The sequence below is a fragment of the Gadus morhua genome, chromosome 2 (genome assembly GCF_902167405.1).
Source record: "Gadus morhua chromosome 2, gadMor3.0, whole genome shotgun sequence".
In the NCBI taxonomy this organism is placed as follows: domain Eukaryota; kingdom Metazoa; phylum Chordata; class Actinopteri; order Gadiformes; family Gadidae; genus Gadus; species Gadus morhua.
The window spans coordinates 6,300,460-6,308,760 of record NC_044049.1 but is presented as its reverse complement, the minus strand read 5'-3'; the positions used below and the strand labels follow the sequence as shown (position 1 = coordinate 6,308,760).

Here is an 8,301-nt window from a genome sequence, read left to right as displayed (position 1 = left end):
GAGTGCTTGGTGCTGTTCTTGATGAGATGTGATGTGTTGAATAAAAAGGTTTTCATTGAAGGATGACAGTGTGATATTGTTACCTTGTGCTGTTTGTAGAATTGATCCTCTGTTTCCTGTCATTCCTCTGATATCACAGTGTAAAGATTTGGTGTTTTTTTCTCCATTAAAACGTTTAAAAGTTACTTGCTTAGACTCATAAAATCTGCTGCTGGTGCTGTGTTTCCCTCATTCCATGACTGTTTTTAGACTGACGATCTCACTCTCTCGGGATAGTCATGTTATTTGGTGAACCTGCTCTGCTGGTTTGTCATCCTTTCTCTCTGATGCCCTCCTCTGTTGGTTTGATTTTAACCTTTATTTTGATTAAGGTTATTCTGTTTATGTTTCAGACAGATTGTTACGTGAAGCCAAATCACTCATTATCAAAATGTGATTACTATTGCGGACTTTAAAAAACAAATTAATAACTGCACGATATCTATTTAGTTCCTCACACAGGAAACTTATCACACGGGATGACACATCATTAAAAGACGGCTACGCCTAATGGCCAACTTCACCATAATGTGGGCTCTGATAAGGATGTTCCAAAACAATCTAGGAGACCAAAGTTTAGTATAAAAGAACCAACCAACCTGGTCAGTTGACCATAAGAAGACCGAAACGATCAACAAGACTGAGAAGACCAACAAATGTAAGTAAACCCTTATTTCGATATACCATGTTTCGTTAAACAAGCCTATTTCCATACGTTATTCATTCACTTGAGACTGGAGCTATGCGATGGTGATTACATTCGCTGAACTAACATTTAGTATATTGGATTTATTTGTTTTCCTATTGCCCCTGTTAGACTAAGAATAGTTCACCAGTGTGGAATCGAGCAAGAGGCGGAGAGACCCTGTCCTACTCTGGAGCTCAATGGACCAGATATGGCATCTGACTCTGGGGACATGGAACGTCGGTACACTGAAGGGCAGGGAAACAGTGCTTGTGAATGATGTGGCGCGCTGCAAATTAGATCTAGTGGGGGTTACCTCTACGCACAGTCCCCCATCTTCTGCCAAAACCCTGGATAGGGGTTGGACTCTATTCTTCTCCGGAGATGACGAGGGCGTGAAGCGCCAAGCGGGTGTGGGGATACTAATAAATCCCCAGCTGAGTGCCAGGGTTTTGGGGTTTACCCCGGTGGACAAGAGGGTCGTCTCCCTACGCCTAATGATAAAGGGAAGGATAACTCTGACTGTTATTTGTGCGTATGGACCGTGCAAATCTAGAGACAGTACAGAGTACCCAACCTTCTTGGAGACCCTGCAAGTAGTCCTGGATGGGGTTCCAGACGAAGACGCCAAAATTCTGCTGGGAGACTTCAACGCCCACGTGGGCCACGTGATCGGGAGGCACGGCCCCCTTCATGAAGACATAAATGGTTGTCACTTGTTACAATTCTGTGATAGAAATGCATTGTCTATAACAAACACCATGTTCCACCATAGGAATGCTCTAAAGTATACCTGGTACAAGAAAAGAAGCACACAAAAATCGATGAAAGATTTCGTGATCGTATCATCCAATCTGATGCCGTATGTTTTTGACACTCTGGTTGAGAGACGGACAAATCTGCAAATCAACCACCGTCTGGTGGTGAGTCGGATCAGGCAATGGACTCTGGACGAACCTGGTAAGCCCAAACTGTTGTTACTATTGGCATTGTCAACCTTATTTTAATTTCTTTATAAATGTTGCTATTATGAAGACACAACTCTAATTTCTATAACTTATCTGTTAACTGTAAACTCCCATACAGCTATCCCCTACGCCAATTTGGGGATAGCAGTTTAGAGAAATATTGTCCAATATGTCCCAAACATGATCAACTCATTATAGTTTGGGATTTAATTTTCCTGTCCAAACAGAAATATCCCGGATTGATCACCCACCGGTGGGGAATTGGATCAGGGAATGGGGGATTTTTGACGAACCTGGTAAGCCCAAACTGTTACTATTTGAACTGTCAACATTATTTTAATATCTTAATAAATCTTGCTATTATGAAGACACAACTCTAATTTCTAACACTTATGTTTTAACTGTAAACTCCCATACAGCTATCCCCTACGTTTAGAGAACTGTTGTCCAATATATGTCCCAAATATGATCAAATCATTCTAGTTTAAGATTTAAATTTTCCTGTCCAAACAGAACCTTCCTGAAGCTTTTTAATGATCAAAATTGTTTTCAGCATTTGAAAGATCACCTACGAGAAAGGAAATACACTAAATTTAGTTTTTACTAGGGGTATTGATGTTAGAATTGCATCCATTGACCACGCCTCTTTTTCTGATTATCATTGTATCTGTTTCACCAATCCAAATACCCTTCCTCTATTCACCACAGACTTTGCAGATGACCTTGCTGCCCTTCTCCAAGGCTAAAGATTATAAAAGCATTTTAAAGAAGCAGAGAGACGATGAAGGAAAAGTAAACAGTCATACTTTTCTTCTGACAAATGTACTTATTGTACGTCACTTTGAAAAAAAGAGTCTGCTAAATGCCCTCAATGTTAATGTAAATTAATGTAACCAAATTTGGTTACTTCTATCAATAATACAACTTTTAATTTTGAATACGTTTTGTAGCCTACATATCCTTTACCATAAATCAGATACATTTTTATAGTTTTCATGTTTTACCCAAGCACCATTCTGTGAAGCACATTCTCTCCAACAAAATGAACCATTGTAAACGTACAAAAATACAAGAATTAAGATAAATGAATAAAACCATTGAAATATTGCACGCATTTCATGATTTTAAAGTTGTAAAGTAGGAAGCACAACAATGTTTTAAATATTCTACTTTGTCTAACATGTTTTTGACTCACTTCCTGACGATGGTGAGGGATGAGGCCCATGTATAGGAACCTGCTTTAACAACCCGGCAGCCTCCACAATGTGGTATAACTACATTGGTCCACAGCGGCAAACGTAGTCGCCTATATGTTTTTTTTGGCCCATTATTTTCTATAGGATTGCGTCCACGTCACGTGACTGTCAAGTTTCTGTTTGCAAAAGCAAACATGTCTGACATATTCTCAGTGGAAGATGAAATTTGTTCTAGTAGATCCAGCATCAAAATGGTGTTTGACGTTTGAGTTTGTTAGTTATTAACACAAACTTTAAAGAGAATACACTTCCGACTGCTCACACACTCAATGTGGTTGATAATTGAGGCAATTCAGGACGATTCCACATTCTGTTTTTAGAAATTAAACAAATATTGATCTGGTTCAATATTCCTTATGCCTATAAATATGCAGCTTGCCATGATCATACACACTGAGCATGAAGAATAACCTTTCACGCATGCGGGGGTTATTGCCTCGGGGGCACTCGGGGAGGCGCTGTTCCGTCTGGATTTCCCCGACACCTTTCTGGATAGGGTTCTCCAAATAACTCCCTTTGAGTAAAACTGAGAAACATATAAGGAGGATGGGGGAAAAGGGATGATGAAGTCCTAAAGGATTCCTTCTGATCGGGTGGAAAGCAACGTGAATAACCAAGGAAGAGCCAGATACCACGGGCACGTTTGTTTAAACAGTTTATTAATAATCAGGAGGATATTAAAATATTTGGACCAACTAAAATACGAAATGTAAAATAAGTCCACAACGTCCTTTAAAGGAAATAGTCTACAGGGTAATCTTCACCTGAACTCCAAAATCCGCTGGCTCCCTCGGTGACGTGCTCTCGTCAGTCCCTCCTCCGCTTGTCCGAAAATCAGCGCTTTCTCCGCCTCTCCACGACCACCACGCGTCGCTCTGTTATGTCAGTTGGCTACTGCTGCGGCTTGGTGAGGCTCGTGATCGGCTCCAATGGGTCCAACAGTTAGCCTACTCCCGTTTATATTCTTTCCCCCACCGTTCTCACCGCACCTCCGTTGTATCGCCGGGTCCCATAGTAGAGTAGTAATACCATAGTTATTATGGTTGTGTCCCATTCCCATACCATAGTTTCCATACCATAACTGCCACTTAATCAAAATGGAATCTCAGCATAATTTTCCCGCAGTAAACTGAAAAATCAAACAAAAGACTAAGACGTGCCAAACGTTATAGACACCATCAACTATTGCCAGAAACTGGAAACAAAAATAAAATGTGATCCTCCACATTGCCCTACACACTACACATACCTAGAGCATGGAAATATAATTCTTAAAGGTTGGGTACGCGATTTGCGAAACGCCAGCAGATTTTGAAAATACACAACTCAAATGGTCCTACCCACTCTCCTTCAACGCTGACTCTGACTCCACCCATTCCTAGTACCTGGACGCGCAGTCATGCACGAGCGCGAACAGAGATGCGCGAGAGCGACCTGTGTGAAGTTGGCCCCCCGTCTCATTCAAAATATTAAAATGACACTGCTGTTCGTTTGTGCTAGGTTTGTGCTGGTTTGTGCCGTAAAAATTATCGTTTGTGCTGGTAAGGATTTTGAGTAATTCAAAATTGCATTTTCTGGCATGTGACGTCACCCAGCCCCCCGTTCACGCCCAAATCTCATCAAAATAGTCCCAATCGTTAGTGCTACGTTTGTGCTGGTTTGTGCCGTCAAAAGAAATTGTTTTGCTATTATGGTTTCTTAGTTGTTCCCGTTTGATTTTTCACACATGACGTCACTCAGCCCCCCGTCCTCCTTCAAATCGCGTCAAAATGGTCTCTATCGTTAGTGCTACGTTTGTGCTGGTTTGTGCAGTCAAAATAAATATTTGTGCAACTATAGTTTAAAAGGTATTCCAGTTTGATTTTTCTCACGTGACGTCACTCAGCCCCCCCTCCATCTTCAAATCGCGTCAAAATTGTCTCTATGTTTAGTGCTACGTTAGTGCTGGTTTGTGCTGTTAAAATATGTTTTTGATACTTTACTTTTTAAGTAATTAATACAACTTTATTTTCCCTTCTTGTTATGTAAACAGTCCACTTGTTATGCAACCATCACCCCTAGAACGCTCAAATCGTGTCAAAATGGTCTCTATCGTTAGTGCTACGTTTGTGCTGGTTTGTGCAGTCAAAAGAAATGTTTGTGCCACTACAGTTTAAAAGATATTCCAGTTAGATTTTTCTCACATGATGTAACTCAGCCCCCCTGTGCATCTTCAAATCGCGTCAAAATGGTCTCTATGTTTAGTGCTACGTTAGTGCTGGTTTGTGCTGTTAAAAGAAATGTTTTTGATACTTTACTTTTTAAGTAATTAATACAACTTTATTTCCCCTTCTTGTTATGTAAACAGACCACTTGTTATGCAACCAGCACCCCTAGAACGTTCAAATCGCGTCAAAATGGTCTCTATCGTTAGTGCTACGTTTGTGCTGGTTTGTGCAGTCAAAATAAATGTTTGTGCCACTATAGTTTAAAATATATTCCTAAAATATATTCCTGGTAAAAATAGATACCTAGGCAGTTTCTTCTGCTTTGCCGGTCAAGTGGTACAGTGGTATGGTTGCCTGCTGCTCTGGCTGAGTGCACATTCTGTGCATCTATTTGTTTGTGTTTCATCTCATGACCCTGCTACTTACAGCAGATACCGTGACAAGTGGCTAATAAAGAATATTACATCTAAATCAAAACCTGACTGAAGTGAACCAAACTCAAATGTATTTGAAAATAACGCACAAAAAACAAGCAAACACCTCATATAAACAGGACATACAAATGTGATGATTGGGGAACAATCAATTATTTTGACGGCACAAACGATAGAGCCTATTTTGAGATTTCAAAGTGGACTGTGGGCTGGTGAGGTCAAACGTGGGCATAATAAAGCTTTAACATTAACTTAAAAACTATAGTTGTTAAGAATTGAAGGTCATGTGCAGAACTTAAATGCACGACTCAGAACTCAGTAGTTGAATAAAGAACAAACGTTTACTGGCAGGATACGGTACACAGGTAAGCAAACATAATCCAAATAGGGCACACAGGTTCAGTCCGAGGTCAGAAACACGAGTAAACAATGAACATACGTAGCACGGAGAAATACAATGAACACAACCTGAAATGACGAGAACGCAACGAGTAACAAGAATACAAGACAGCACAAACCTGGCACAAACGATAGAGACCATTTTGCCGCGATTTGAAGGTTGACGGTGGGCTGTGTTGCATAACAAGAGGGCAAAATTAAGTTGTATTAATTACTTAAAAAGTAAAGTATCAAAAACATTTATTTTAACAGCACAAACCAGCACTAACGTAGCACTAAACATAGAGACCATTTTGACGCGATTTGAAGATGGAGGGGGGGCTGAGTGACGTCACGTGAGAAAAATCAAACTGGAATACCTTTTAAACTATAGTTGCACAAATATTTATTTTGACTGCACAAACCAGCACAAACGTAGCACTAACGATAGAGACCATTTTGACGCGATTTGAAGGAGGACGGGGGGCTGAGTGACGTCATGTGTGAAAAATCAAACGGGAACAACTAAGAAACCATAATAGCAAAACAATTTCTTTTGACGGCACAAACCAGCACAAACGTAGCACTAACGATTGGGACTATTTTGATGAGATTTGGGCGTGAACGGGGGGCTGGGTGACGTCACATGCCAGAAAATGCAATTTTGAATTACTCAAAAATCCTTACCAGCACAAACGATAATTTTTACGGCACAAACCAGCACAAACCTAGCACAAACGAACAGCAGTGTCATTTTAATATTTTGAATGAGACGGGGGGCCAACTTCACACAGGTGCGAGACCTAGCCAGGCTAGCGTAGGTTTTCGTTTAACAACATGGCACTACATTCAGCTGTAAGTTGCACCCAGTACCGCGGGAAGTAGGGGTGCTGGGGTGCTGCAACACCCCCTGTCCGAGGCCCTGTCTTATCACAGAAAACGATCATTTCTAAAAACTCCGGCCAAAGTGGAGATTTCTGAAAACGCCGGTTATGTGTTGTCGTGTCAACGGGGAGAAACGGGATTTTAGGTTCTGAAGCGTCACATTATGCACCAGGAAATGCTTAACGTCATGTGAGCGCCCGCTGTACCGTATTGGTCCGAATATAAACACAAACCCCATTGTAAGACGACCTATATTTGGAAAAAAGATTTGAAGACCAGATCTTGATTTCATGAATAAATAAATTGTATTAATTGAAATAATATACGAAAATAAAAAGGCATAGAATCAAACACTGCATTGCCACTAAACAGTAGTGCAAATAGGCCGTACTGATGTGTACACCAAAGACTTCCTGACACTCCTCTGCCCCGCTGTGTTCGCTCTGGCTGTGGTCGCTCCGAACTGTTTCGGCCCGTGGCAAAGCGAGACATCCTCGCTGCTGTCCAAGGCATGTTGAGACGCAGCATTTATTAAATGCTCATATGACCTAGTGCTGAAAAAAGGTTATATGAAAAAGTGTGAGGGTAGCGGTGGTGCGCTAAACTTGTTCTGTGAGCAGCTGGATGTGAACCATGGTGTGAAGGAAGTGAACACAACGATCGATTTTCAACTGTGCGCGCATGCACTGGTGTAATTGAGCTGCGCTGCTATATATCTTTTTTATCAATGTGACGAGTTGCGAGTCTAGTGCAGGCCGGTTTTTTTTTCCAGCACCCCCTGCTGAGAATACGTTCTCGCGGCTATGGTTGCACCAGATGTTATAAACATTAAACGGTCACATAAATCATTACTATTTTTAGAAAATGTATGTTTGTTTCATATAATTGTATTGGAAGTCCTGGTTTTCACTAGGGTTGCCGCGGTGTGGACATTTTCACACCGAGTAATACACTCGTCTCAACACCGGTATTACCGAGTATAAACGGTATAAACTTTGAAACTAGGTCAACCGCCACACAAGCATCGGTTTTTAGACCCTTCTCGTCCTTCAGTTGCCGCCAACGTTCGAAAGCAGCGCCTAGGATTATTCTTGATTTCAGTTTTTCTCTTTCAGCGTTTTTATTATCAATTACTCTCTGAAAAAGAGTTTTCCTTCTCTTTGCTGGTGGTGGTGGTGGTGGTGGTGGTGGTGGTGGTGGGGATGGTGGCGTCTTGTCTGCCATGGAAATTGTCTTCTACTGCTAGGTCCAAATGTGGATTAACTAGTTCCAGTAGCTACCGCAGGATAACAACAAACAGGAGCTTGCTCTGGGTCACGAGCTCTGCACGAAGGGGTCGCGCGCGGGGGAGGGGGAGTGCAGTACGACCGTTTGATTTACGTACTTACTGTCCAATGCCACTCGGTGGCAATGGAAATGATTGGCTGGAGTTTTTCGAGCCCTGCCCGT

The 8,301-nt window shown here is 41.5% G+C and overlaps 1 long non-coding RNA gene across 1 annotated transcript; it reads left to right on the top strand.

Annotated features, from left to right (window-relative positions):
• The first annotated feature begins 518 nt into the window (after nt 1–518).
• Nucleotides 519–2,800, top strand: LOC115535427 (uncharacterized). The gene is made up of 4 exons (XR_003974491.1): nt 519–697; nt 857–1,684; nt 1,920–1,988; nt 2,401–2,800. It is a non-coding gene; the product is annotated as an uncharacterized LOC115535427 (long non-coding RNA).
• The last annotated feature ends 5,501 nt before the right edge of the window (nt 2,801–8,301 follow it).